This window comes from Triturus cristatus, chromosome 10, assembly GCF_964204655.1.
Source record: "Triturus cristatus chromosome 10, aTriCri1.1, whole genome shotgun sequence".
In the NCBI taxonomy this organism is placed as follows: domain Eukaryota; kingdom Metazoa; phylum Chordata; class Amphibia; order Caudata; family Salamandridae; genus Triturus; species Triturus cristatus.
The window spans coordinates 562,076,922-562,090,412 of record NC_140593.1 but is presented as its reverse complement, the minus strand read 5'-3'; positions in this window follow the sequence as shown (position 1 = coordinate 562,090,412).

The following is a 13,491-nucleotide window of genomic DNA, read 5'->3' as shown; positions in this document are numbered from 1 at the left end:
AGAATTTAGAGACTATTAAGGAATATACTACGTTGAATAGAGCATGAGTTGTTGTCAACAAACTGAACTATGACAAGATCTGCTGTTCTTTGAGTACTGCTGACTTTTCCATAGAAGTTGATGTCGTGTTGTAACGTGATTAATATCTGGATGTATGGTGACTGGTTTAAGATGATAACATATTACATTTTTGAGGCTGTGTTGTGTTGTATATTTTTAAACCAGTAACATTATTTACAAAAATAATTAAGTAATGCACCTATGATTAATAAAATCACAATTTTATTTAAATAATAATATGCCTCACCAGGAAAATGGCGCATTCATTAAATTAACAGAAAGCATGCTAGCCTACGCAGTAAGCAGCAGGGGAAAGCAAACAGCCAGAACAAAAGGACAATGTGAAATCTCAACTCTTGGAAACTCTGCTACTAAACTCCCAGTCAGATAAAAGAAGGTCTCAAGGTGAAGGAATCTGGAGCGAGGGAGTAGACAAGCCGCCTTCTATCGTGCACCTGGTGAAGGAGGGAAAGTTGAATTAAGAGAGGCCCCTCTCTACTGCTATGGGGTCACATATCTGACATTTAAGTCTCAGCCTTGAGGACCAGTCCTTGTTCTTGCACTGGGGCTGGACAAATAATGAGTTTATTCCTGGAATCTCTAGGTGCCAGGTGCCAGTGCTGGGGGCAGTCTCTGGGGTGAATTAGAGGATCTTTAATTGGCTATTCTCCATATCCCGGAAGTCTGTAGCCCTCCAACGTCAAATGATTGCAGTGCTTTTGTTGTTTGGAGACACTTAAAGATGGCGCCACAGAACGTATGAATGACCATGTCAAGGGCATTGAAATGTGGATTGTGCAATATTGGACACAGAGGAGGCGAGTGCCGGCTAGTGGCGGGAGGCCCCAACTTAAACCATAGTCTGCTTTGCAAGAGTCAAGAGTTTTTCAATGGCCTACTGTTAGCAGGAGGTGGTGGTCATTGTACCACCAGTCAATACGTCTCACTTTGTCTCTAATGATGGAACATGTGCTTCATAGCAACTAAGGAGAGATTCATTTCAATTACAACTGCTAGTGGGGATCTGGGATCTGATCCCAATAGAGTTCTTGGGGATGGGTACTTATTTGTCTTAAATACAGGGGTGTGCTAAGTTCCTTAAAAACTTCACAGTTGTTATTCAGGCCTCACAAAACGTGAACTTGCAATTTTTTTTAAAAGGGGAACAGATTAAGCAAGCACCACATTTAGCAGTACAAGTACATTCCCGCTGCCTCCAGAGGTCAAGGGTTAAGTGACACAATTCAGCAGAAGTCACCTATCCCTGGCATGTCCCCTTCTCCACACCTGTCCTTCACACAGTCCCATGCTGCACAGACCCCATCTCCAGCATAGGTTACCAAGAGCCCCCCCCCCCCCACACTTGCATTCCTTCACATCCCACACCATAACTGGGGATATGCACTGTTTTTTCCAGTTGCAGGATGTCCGACCTTTCAAAGACCAGACATCTGCTGATCGGAAACAGCTCAGTTCAAAGGGCCTACAAGCAGGGAGTCTTTGCCCTGGCAAAGTTTGGCCAGGTAAGCAACCTTCATCCAGCTTCGTCAATGTGAAATTCCCATATTTGCCCTCCCCTGTGCAGGTGATTCAAAGGCAGTTGTCGCATGGTACAACTTGGATACGTGCGCTCCATCAGAGAAGCACTTACTGCCCCTTTACAAGTTACCTGATAATGTATTCAAATTCCTCTCAATTATGCGTTATAATACACAGAATAGGGAATAACCGTAAAAAAATGTTTTTTTTCACATCAAATTCAACAATTCCTTCCCTGAATATTGTTCCCTTTTACCCATTAAAAGCTTCTAAACGTAAAATAACCACCATATTGGCAGATTTTCTACTGTCGTAAATCCAATTTTATGGTTTCACATACAAGATGCGAAATACTTTGTCAGCATAGAGTGGGCTTAGAGCATTTTCATTGCTTACAATTGGGTTTCTTTACCGTCACTCTAATTTGCTTGCTTTTTCTTCGTCAGCTTGAGTGGGCTTTCCTTCCTCTTCTTGTGTTACTTTCTACCTCCCCAAGAACATAGCCTCTTTACTTGTGCCCTTCCACTGCTTACTTTTCAGGCACTAGTTTTTCGGTAAGCATTCCCTGAGAGTGCATGTGTTTTCCAGCTGTCCCCATCATGTATTTCTCTCCCACCCTCCATTCCTGCTTCGTGTTGTGTCTTTCTCACGTCTGTGCTTCTCCCCCACTCCCAATAGTGTTTAGTGTAGCTCTTACCCTCATGTGCTTCTCTCATGTGTTGCTCTCTCATTCGTGTGCTTCTCCCTCCAGTGCTGCTTCTCATCCCTACCTGCTTGTCTCCTGTTGCTGCCAGCTCACTCCCAAACGTGCTTTTTTTTAGGTCTCGCCTGACCCAGCGCATGCGCTGGTCTGGCGAGACTTTTTGAGAGGGCTCCAAAAAGTGCTACCAGGCCAGCCTAGAGCTACAGTGCATGTGCGCGGGCGCGCGTACCGCGCTTGACCGTGATTACTTTCACTTCCGCTTTGATGTTTGATCGCGATCACTTTCATTGCCGCTTGGCATAGCCAATAGGTCTCGCTTTTGGGACCTTATAAGTATTTAGTTATGCAACTGTTGCATGGCTAAACACTTATAAGGTCCCAAAGGCGAAACCTATTGGCTATGCCAATGCTTGTTTTTTTTTGGGCGAAGGGTCCACATCAAAAGCTCCTTTGTGCTTCTTTTTTTAAACTCTGTAATTTACCTATCCATCTCAGATCAGTAAATAACAAAAATGAGACCTGCATAATTTTTTAGGCACGCATCCATTGTACAGTATGCACACGCATACAAAATTATGCACTGCATCATCGCGCCTTTTAATCATTTTTTACCATGCTGCACTGCGTGATGTCAATCCTATACAGAATGATCAAAAGGCATTCTCAAATCCAACAGGTTCCACGGACGAGAACTGTTGGCTTAGCCAATGCTTGTTAGTTTTAAAATTGACTGTAGAAATCTTTAGGCGACATTTTAAACTGCAAATACCTTTTTGTGCACTTAAGTTACAACTAAGGTGATGTTTCCAACCTTTGTGAATCAGCACTTCTTCTCTATCCTACTTCTTTCTTGAAGTTTAAAAGTTAAAGTAAATTGCTTTTGCATAATTACGTCACATTCAACAGAAATTATGTGAAGCTATGAAAAGGTACTCAAATTTTGCAAAATGCAAAACCGACATTTAGCTCTATATTTTAGCAAGAAATGTATCCTTGTGTCAATTTTGCTCTTGATCAAAAATCATACCAGATGTCAAAATTGTGTAATTTTAGGAATTTCGCTGAACAAGCGTACATTTTCAGAAATTACGCAAGATTAGGCAAGCATAACAGAAATCTTGCTAGGCTTACTTCTATCTTCATTTCTACAAAGCATCCTTCTCTTCATGAAGGGGGTCTCTCCCCATCTCCTATCTTACCCTGAAGATGTTTCTCTCACACCTGAGCAGTGCTTAATTTGAGCGGGAGGTTTCCGGTGTTCAGCACCAGCACTTAATTGCCGGTACTTGCACTTATAACAGCTGCCACATGGTGGAACTGTTGGTGTAATTTAAAGATGAGCAGAAAAACATTTGATTGTTAATTCAGTATACATTAAAAACAACTAAAGCCTGCCATCCAAGCTATTCTTAAAGCTTTGGCGTCCTCGAACAGTCTAAATTGTCACACTTGTAGCTGTGTGATGGTTACTGGTTATGTATGTACAGTGGCCATGTTTGGTGCAAATGGTGTCCTCCTGATGAGGGCCCTGGTGTACAAATTAAGCAGTGCACACGAGTCATTACTTTCTGAGCATTTACTCAAAACACTCCCTTCTATTAAGAGCTCTGTGGAAGAAGATTTTGGAATAACATTGAAGGTTCTTCCAGTGGTTACGGTAATCTTGTGCATAAGACGTTTTTCAGAACAGCTTTGATGATAAGCAATCATCACTTGTCAAAACCAGTTCAGAGAGATTTCATGTTTGCCGGGTAAATTGTGTAATGTGCTATTTTCTGGAAATTATATACATTACCCCTGGAAATATCATGCAGTTTACTTTTTCCTGCTTGTTGAAGGCTGTTTCCATTTGATAGTAGGATTCCACATAAAGCCAAGATATGCTATTTATGTGACTTTAGTTGGCCTTGCTTTTCGTGGCATCCTAAGGGTGCTTGCACTTTGCCCCATTATGCTCTCTTTGCATAGATTTTGCACTGTACAATACGATACTCTTTCATCGCTGCGCTTGCCTTAATTTATGCCGCAAAAAACCTTTTGCAAGCAAAATTTAATTGACACTGTAGTTGCACAGCTTTGCATCGCATAGTACCTCTTTTATCCCTCCGCTATCCTTCTCACTCCAAATTACTGACTAATATCCACCACTCAAATTACTTTCCTATTTCACCATACTAATTCCGCACTAATCCTTTAAGGGGGTCCGGAGTAGCGTGCTTCAACACCCCATCAGGGGTAACAAGCGCTATATAAATACAAACCTTTTTTTTCCCCCCTCTTCTATCCTGCTATCCTTCCGAATCCAAATAACTGACTGACCTATCCACCACTTAAAATGTACTTGCATGTTTCACTATGCTAATTCAACACTAATCCTCTATGGGTCCCGGAGTAGAGCACTACTCGCCGAAGAAGCGCTTTGACGCCTCGTCAGGGGTAGTAAGCGCTATATAAATGCAATTATAATACAATACAATATATCTGAGCCTGGGTCTTTCAAGGGCAATTTATCCGAACGGTCAATCCCCTTCTGAGTGGCTGCAGTACTCACGCTGCGATTACCAGAGGAAAACCACTGGTATTTTATTACGAGCAGGTAACCTTCTATTTAACCCTGCACTCCTCTGGAGCTGCTAGTTAAGAGTAGGCCCCGCCCCACCCTTTGCTCAAGGTCACCCAGTCCCTTTCTGCTGGTCTGGAGGGAGCAGCCAGACACACCTCCCAGATTGGCTTGGAAGGCAGCTGAGCAGCAGGTCAGCAATGTAGGGCAGACTATATATATATAATGAGCAGGTAAATCTGGGGCATCTCTTTCAGAGTGAGGTGTCTCCCTCTGAAAACTAGGTTACAAGAAAGTAAGAGGATCTGGAAACCAAAAATAGCTGCAGGCAGGATTCGGTCTCATTGGCCCAGCCTGTCTTCTAAGTCAAGTCTTCACAAATAGAGGTTATTTAGCGCCTTGGCAGCAGCGATGCCAATCAGCGCACGGCCCACACCAGCTGTGCTAAGTGGTGCTTATGATTGTCGTGCAAAGGATGGACTAAGGATATTGCTGGGAGTCACAAGGACTGCACATCTTCGGTGGAAATATTGTACTTAATGCAGAGGTTTAGTCTTTTGTATGCTTGCTCTCCGTGGTGCCAGATAATGGAACTGCGCCATTGGAAATTAAAGTGATTTAACGAGGATCACACAAGTAGGTCAAACGGAAGAGCCGGGATTACAACTCAGATATCTTGATTCCACAACGAGCATCTCATGCTCTAGGGCCTGCAATACCACATACCTAGAAACGAATTAGTAAGGCTATCAGCAATTCAGTACAGTGCTGGCTGTCAGTCGTGAAAACTCCCGACGCGCTCACAGTTTTTAGGTCTCGCCTGACCCAGCGCATGCGCTGGTCTGGGGAGACTTATTGAGAGGGCTCCAAAAAGTGCTACCAGGCCAGCCTAGAGGTACAGTGCATGTGCGTGGGCGCGCGCGCCGCGTTTTACCGCAATTACTTTCACTTTTGCGGCCGCAAGGCCGCTCTGATGTTTGATCACTTTCACTTTCCCAGCCGCAAGGCCGCTTGGCATAGCCAATAGGTCTCGCTTTTGGGACCTTGTAAGTATTTAGTTATGCAACTGTTGCATGGCTAAACACTTCTAAGGTCCCAAAGGCGAGTCCTATTGGCTATGCCAATGCTTGTTTAAAGTGATTCATGAGGTAGGTGTGACCTTTAGAATTATCCGTGGACAGGTCAAGAGCACGCCAGAAGATGCAAACTCGGGGCGAGATTTACTAACATTTCATGCAATGCGCTGCAGCATTGCAACCTTCTTGGCTATGCTACGCGCTAATAATTTATATTATTGTGAATCTCATGTTTCTCTCACGTAATTATGTAACCTGATCCTCATGTAATGCGCTCTGATACCTCCGGGTCTAGCCAGTGCTATATAAAACTTTGCAAATAAATACATAAATAAATAAAATAAATAAATAAACCTGCTGTGCTGAGTTTCACAGTGGCGTAACAAAACTTGAGGGGGGGGGGCCTGGAAAGTACATGGAGGGGGTCACCCCTCCCCAGCCCATCACCTACCACTTTTGCTGAGGTGGCACCCTGGAGCTTGCCCCCCCACAACTCAGGGGCTGCAGGGGCTTATGTTACACTACTAGTGTTGGCTGAAAGGGGGACATTAGAAATGCACCATATTTACGAATATAGGGTGCATTTCTGCTGCCTCCATGTGTTGGCACACTGAGTGCTGCCAAACACCCACACAGGCACCCTTCCACCATGATTGTTTGTTTCGTAGGAAGGACCACCTTCCTGCACAAAACCAATCCCTAAAGGTATACCTTCCCGCACAAAAACAATCCTTAAAGGCATTTTGTTTTTTCTCTGTGCAATGCGGAATGTGTCACATAATGAGAAAGGAAGTAATAAGGAGACATAAAGATAAATTGTCCTCACTAGGGCTGGGTTTGGGAGCTGTATCATTTTGACACATTCCCATGTTTGCAACTCTTTGTAAATCTGGAAATGCGCTAAAATCCAAATCCATGCATGGATGCGGGGGAACGCCCATGCTCCACCCATGGAATGCCTCCCTGCTGCAAGGTAACGCAATTCAGCAATATGCACTGCCTTGCGTTACTTTAGATTTACCAAACCATGCAGAGCCATGCAAGCTGGCTTTGCGTAGCGTAGTAAATCCCATTAAAGGATTTGATTGCCTGGCAATGGCTGGTGCTGTGCAAGGGAAATGCAAGTCCTTAGTGGATCTGGCCCTCAGTGTACCACAAATGCTGATACATGAATCCTAGTTTAAGCAGGAACTTGTGTTTGTTTTATGCGCGTCTTGAGGGCATTCTTGAAGTCTCACATACAGACAGCTTTCTGGGCATGGAAATCCATCTGCTTGCCTAATAGAATGTAAACAGAAAAATAGGACAAACGTAAAAAAGCACTGAGAGGAGAAGAGCAAACTGGGGTTCCTGTTAGGTAATAGGAGCAGGCAAAGAAAGAGCATATGTGGTGAGATTGACGTGGACATGGAGGGGATGCAGCAGTACTGACAAAGGAATAGCAATGTTGGCGACCATGCCCAGTCAGTGTGCTGAAAACGACATAGAGTGGGCAGGCCCAGTGGCGTAACAGAGGCCCCCAAGCTCCAGGGGGCCCCCTCAGCACAGTACTCTGGCCGGAGAGCTCCCAGATGAGTCCGGAGGGGGTCCCTCCAAGTCCCTTGCAGGGGGGCTCCCTCAAGTTTCGTTACGCCAGTGGGCATACCGCTTACGCCCGGCAGGCAGATGTGGCGAGGAGACGCCACTCTGAAATGTTCATGAGAAAGGTGACATCCTTCCCTTGGGTCTGTTTCATTGATATCTGTGATGCTCCTATTTACTTTGAAGAAGGGCCAGGGTCGGGTGGGAAGGGAGGGTTATTCCATTTATTTGAATTACAGGTTCCAGAGTACTGATTTCTCATATTATTACAAAGCAGGGAGGGAGACTGCCTGAAGTTCTAAGAGACTCAGAACAGTCATTATAATCACATAGCATTACCCTTCAAACACCAAAGCACACAGTATTTCATACACAATTATCATTACCCAGTTGAAATTGATACTTTTTTATTGACATCTAAAAATGAGATGCTGAGTTGACCCCCTACTGGAGACTGTGACCTGCAAAGCACACGTTTGTACCGAAATGGCTCAACCTACATAGTAGCAGATACACTACCCTCCCCGAGGAGCCACCAGACAGGAGAACATGCTTTCTCTCAGTAGAGGTGGAACGATCTCGGGTGGGAGGGGGGCATGTCTCACCAGGGTAGGAAGGAACTGGCCTGCACTCTCAAAGGACGGCAGGGTCGCCACGGCCTAGAGAGCAGTTTGGCAGTGCCAAAAGGGCTGGCCTGACAGGTCGGTGTGTGGGCTGTTTGTGGGCCTGATTTATGGTCTAGTGGATAGGTTTGTACTGCTGATTTGTCTGATATTACCACAAACGCTGACTGCACCAAGCGCAAATTTACAGTTTCCCATACCTTACCAAACACCTATAAGCAATGGTCCCGATTCACAAAGGTAAAGTGAGACGAAAATCTAACTTTACGGCTTTCGGTATTCACAAAGACCATTTACTACGAGTAAATGCCCTCGGTGAATACCGAAAGTCGGAAAGTTCCACTTTTGGTATTCAGATACCAAGATATCAGATGTGAAAACCAAAAGTCGTAAAGTTTGACTTTCGTCTCACTTTACCTTTGTGAATCTGACCCGTTATCTTTACAAGTTGGAAACTGCCCTGGTTTTGAAATGTTGGGCAGCTTTTCAGCTATGTAATTAGGTAGCTTAGCCAGGATTTCATAGGTCCTAATGCAAACAAGAAAAATTGGCCCTCTACCCCACCCCTATGCTCGGTGTTGGACTACAGAGATCATTGTTGTGCAATTAGCCCCTCATACATCTGGACCCCAAGTATCACTGCGCTTACTCCACTAAGATAAGCTTCACTCTCATACCAGTCTCTTCTCCCAGTCTCCATCCCTTTCTCCACTTGTCTCACCCCAAACTTCAGTTTACTACTATGATCTCCCAAACAACCCTACTAAAGTCTCCCTCGTGTTATCTCTCCTTTGACTCATCTCAAATCTAATTTTTCTACTGATTCTCTTTCTCTCTAATCCCTTTCTACAGGCTCTTTCCCCCTCCATATCTCCTTTACTCATCCCAGACTTCAATTTACCACTATGATCTCCAAATGAACACTTCTGGGTTTCTTCCCTCTTCTATCCCTCCATTACTCTATTCAATCCAACTAACAGACTCACATGTCCTTCGCTCAAATAAACTCATACCTCCCTATACTAATACTATACTCATAATTCCCCTATACTAATCCACCACTAATCCTTTTGTGTTCCAGAGTAGCATGCTACTCATTGAAAAGTGATTTGACGCCTCGTCAGGGGTAGCAAGCACTATATAGATACAATAACAATTGATAAGCTACATGTCTCTTTCAAAGTGACTTGATACATACTTTGTTTCTTTAACCCATATCTGTTTATATTTGGAATCTGCATAATCTGCCAAAGAAACAAAGAGAAAGGTTCTTAAGCATAGACCTTCTGAAGAGGTATGTGTGTGTGTGTGACCCGTTTCTATCCTTGGAAGAGAGCTCAGTGCATTAATTCACAGGATGTAGAAGTTTACCTGAACCTTTGGGTAAAGTGTTCCAACCTCAGTGACATAGCTCTTTAGAATGAATGAAGAGACGGGATTGCTTAGTTAATAAAAACCATTGCAATTCCTAAATATACAATATAGACATAAAAAATACTTTGGCAATATGGCTCAGTGAGTTCGTATTTAATCAGAAAGTAGGGATTGGCGAAGCAGCTAGTCCACGTGGGTTGATTCAGCTTTCTAATAGCATTGTATTAATAACAGATAGAGTCAACCCCCTCGTATATCACACTGAGAACTCCCAAAATCTACCTAAAAGAAGATATTATTTCTTTATATAAAAGGACTCTCACCACTGACCAGTACAGTAGCATGCATCATGGGTCCATGTGACAAGATTAACAAGCATTGGCATAGCCAATAGGTCTCACTTTTGGGACCTTCTAAGTGTTTAGCCATGCAACAGTTGCATAACTAAATACTTATATGGTCCCAAAAGCGAGACCTATTGGCTATGCCAATGCTTGTTTCTGTTTATTACTGCTCTGTCGTAATGGCGGTGCACGGGTGCCACCATTACTACATAGAAGTAATAAACAGGACAAAAAAACGGGCTCGCGGAGAACATCAAAGCGGCCGAGAAAGTGAAAGTGATCGCGATCAAACATCAAAGCGGCCGTGCGGCCGCGAAAGTGAGGCGCGCGCACCCGCGCACATGCACTGTAGCTCTAGGTCTAGGCTACAGTGGTAGCACTTTTTTGAGCCCTCACAAAAAGTCTCGCCAGACCAGCGCATGCGCTGGGTCAGGCGAGACCTAAAAATTAGAGGTGATGCCTTTGAAGTAACTTGGGAATCTATTACAGCCTACATGTTTCAGCCCTCTTCTTCCGCTAGTTTCTGGTCATGTGGCTTTCCTAAGAATCTAAACAGATCCTTACATTCCCCAAAGTCCTCAAGTAATATCGTCTTTCACAAACAAACATTGCTGAGATACAGTTATGATTGGTATCGGTTGTTTGCCTGTTCAGGGACTGGAGATGAAAACTAGGGGACATATATATGGACGCTCTGACGATGCAAGCCTCTCAATCATATCTCTAAGGTGACTCAAAGCCACTCTGCATGGCTTTGCATGGCCTCATAGATAAGGATAAGAAAAAGCATTGCAAGTCGCTGCCTTGCCTTACTCTGCGTCAGGGAGGCGTTCCATGGGCATTGCACTGGGTTTTCCCATGCAACACCCATGGATTTTGATGCTGCCCCAGATTTACTGAATCATGTAAACCTGAGGCAGCGGCAAAACTTTACGCCTCCCCAGAGCAGGTATAAAGAGGACAAATATTTTCATTCTCCTACTTTCTGCAGTGCACATAGAAAGAGAAAAAACACCTCCATTGATTGTTTTTGTGCAGGAAGGTGCCCCTTCCTGCACAAAAACAATCCTGCCTGCAACGGAGACACCCTTTGTGCAAGAGTGCCTAAGTTGGTGCTAGGCAGCAAAGTGTGCACCAGCACAGAGGGTAAAGGACAGAAATGAACTGTATTTTATAAATTTGGCACATTCGTGCTCGTTCCCATTGGCGTAGTTCAGCGCAGGTGGTTCCGAGGGTGCGATCCATTGATGAATGTATGATTACAAGGTGTGCCTCCCTTCCGCACCCAAAGGGGCAAAAAAGCGACACCGATCATAATAAGGAGAATATTCCAGTATTGATTTGTATGAATGCTTTTGAGTAGTTGTAACTGAGCAAAGTTTGCTTGTGAAAGACAATTCGACATAAGGTCTTTGGGAAATGTTTAGGTCCTGATGAAAACCTCGAAGGCATCACTTTCTATTTTTTTGTCTTGTCACAAAGACCTATAGTAAAATACAAATCTAGGGTTGTGTGTTGACAATTTTATTCTTTCAAGGTCCCTCCCAACATACTCAGGCTCACTCCAGGTTCAAGATCGTAAGCACATCCCGATACACTCTGGGCCCGATTCACAGAATTAACTTAAGACAAAATCCTAAACTTACTACTTTTGGTATTCACAGAATGCACTTACTACTTTTGGTATTCACAGAATGCACTTACTACTTTTGGTATTCACAGAATGGATTTACGACTACTAACTTTACGTCCGCACTCGGGCCGGAATTTCCGGCCCGGAGGCGGAGCTTCCGGCCCGGAGGTGGAGCTTCTGGCCCGGAGGCGGGGCATCCGGCCCGGAGGCGGGGATTCCGGCCAGTGGCGGAGATTTAGCCATGGCCAAAATCTCCACCTCTGGGCCGGAAGCTCCGCCTCCGGGCCGGAAGCTCCGCCTCCGGGCCGGAATTTCCGGCCCGAGTGCAGACGTAAAGTTAGTAGTCGTAAATCCATTCTGTGAATACCAAAAGTAGTAAGTGCATTCTGTGAATTCCAAAAGCAGTAAGTGTATTCTGTGAATACCAAAATGGTAGTAAGTTTAGGATTTTGTCTTAAGTTAGTTCTGTGAATCGGGCCCAAAGTATCGGGGGGAACTCTATGATGAAGCAAGCCACTGTACCGATCAGTAAAATAATATCTCTTCTCGGTGGATTTTGGGAGTTCTCAGGGTGATTTACTAGGAGGTTGACTGTCTCTTTGATTAATGTTAGCACGTGCGGACATTTCAAGTACAGAAACTTAGATCAGCAGGTTTATATGCCTAATGCAGAGGTCTGTTTATTTTGTGTGCCATTGGTTTGAATTCTGTCAAGGCAGACTCAGCATTTCACCATTTGAAATTGATGCAATGGGTATCATTGAGTTGGGAAAACATCACATTTTACTTACTGGACAACTCAGTTTGTGCTGCCTGCTATATAGGTTATGAGGGTCACAACTGATTTAAAAAAGCAGAAGACAACTTTCATCCCTAAATCCACGAAGCGCCTGATTATCAGGGCAATTTCTAAAAACAAAAAAAGACGTGATAAAATGTGAAGACCCCTCAATACCGATAGATTTTCTGAAATACAAATGCAGTATAGACTGAATGTATTTGTAAGACAGCTATACAAAAGGTTTTCTGGCACTTGAATAGAAGTCAGGACAAAAACTTACAGAATGCAAATTGTTTCATTTAACACAGCCTTTCATGCCCATGTTTTTTTAAAGTTCCCCTCTTTGGCAGATAAAGGGAGCATGAAATTGAGAGATAAAGTAACTTGGCTAGGATCACACAGTGTGGTCAAATGAGATAAGAGAGATTAGAATCCAAATCTCCCGAATCGAAAGGCAGCTACTTAACCACTAAGCTTCATGATCCTCACGCTGGGGCAGCTCTCCAGAGATGTGTAAAATAATATATATATTTGATCTGTTAAACAAACTGTGGGCAGCCGGAAAAACCCATTTTATTGAAAAAAAGCAAGGTTTATATTTTGGGAACACCTTGACGACTCCCAGATAGGGGTGGCACGGCCGTGCTCTTTCTACAAGATCTTAGCGCAGCCTTTGATACTGTGTCTCATGATATTCTTGCGGTCAGGCTTGCATAATTAGGCATTCAAGGCATGGCTCTTGCCTGGTTAACTTCCTTTCTGTTGGATCGTACTTTCCAAGTTTTCTCCTCGAATTCAGTGTCAAGTTCTCACTCACTCACCTCAGGAGTTCCACAGGATTCTGCCCTTAGCCCTATGTTTTTAGGTCTCGCCTGACCCAGCGCATGCGCTGGTCTGGCGAGACTTATTGAGAGGGCTCCAAAAAGTGCTACCAGGCCAGCCTAGAGCGACAGTGCATGTGCGAGGGCGCGCGCGCCGCGCTTTACCGCGATTACTTTCACTTTAGTGGCCGCACGGGCGCTTTGATGTTTGAGCATGATCACGATCACTTTTACTTTCGCGGCCGCTTTGCATAGCCAATAGGTCTCGCTTTTGGGACCTTATAAGTATTTAGTTATGCAACTGTTGCATGGCTGAACACTTATAAGGTCCCAAAGGCGAGACCTATTGGCTATGCCAATGCTTGTTAATATTGACATCTGCCCTCTGGTGGACCT